Source organism: Zychaea mexicana (assembly GCF_025766255.1).
Source record: "Zychaea mexicana strain RSA 1403 chromosome Unknown BDB00scaffold_188, whole genome shotgun sequence".
Classification (NCBI taxonomy): Eukaryota; Fungi; Mucoromycota; class Mucoromycetes; order Mucorales; family Lichtheimiaceae; genus Zychaea; species Zychaea mexicana.
This window is the reverse complement of record NW_026516851.1, coordinates 49,588-50,178: the sequence shown is the minus strand read 5'-3', so window position 1 is coordinate 50,178 and position 591 is coordinate 49,588. Positions and strand designations below refer to the sequence as shown.

General features: G+C 40.9%; 1 non-coding gene across 1 annotated transcript; it reads left to right on the top strand.

Moving 5' to 3' along the window:
- Window positions 1-214: 214 nt before the first annotated feature.
- On the top strand, window positions 215-286 carry BDB00DRAFT_t135. Its single transcript has one exon. It is a non-coding gene; the product is annotated as a tRNA-Asp (tRNA).
- Window positions 287-591: the final 305 nt, after the last annotated feature.

Below are 591 nucleotides of genomic sequence, written 5' to 3'. Positions count from 1 at the left end.
GGGGAGCTAATTTTTATCCATTTGCTGCATCACGGCTCTGAAAGCGCACTGAAAGCGCTCTGAAAGAAGATTCTCACTGAAAGCACACTGAAAGCACACTGAAAGAAAAATTTCAGAGTACACTGAAAGCACTCTGAAATCGGGTTTTAACTCCAGTGGTACTCGATAATTGGACGCACAAAGATCGTGTAGGCATGTGTCACTGATATAGGGGTCTCGGATAGTATAGTGGTCAGTATCCCCGCCTGTCACGCGGGAGACCCGGGTTCAATTCCCGGTCCGAGAGTCGTCATTTGTAACTTTTAAAAAATCTTTTATTAGTTTTGTTTTAAATCGTGTCGTAGCCAGATTTGGCCGGTGTTTCCCTTTTCCTTTTGTGACACCTGTCCATCATTTCAACACGTAGTCGCTTCTCGTTAACACACGATTGTCAAGACATGTAGTTGTCCATTGCTTGAACACGTATTAGTCTCTCATCACAACACATAGCCATCATAGCATATCTAGTAGCAATAAAAAACATATAAATATCCCCTTCATCATCAAGCAATAAACATCATCTTTCAAGTTATCTTTTATTCTACTCTAAAT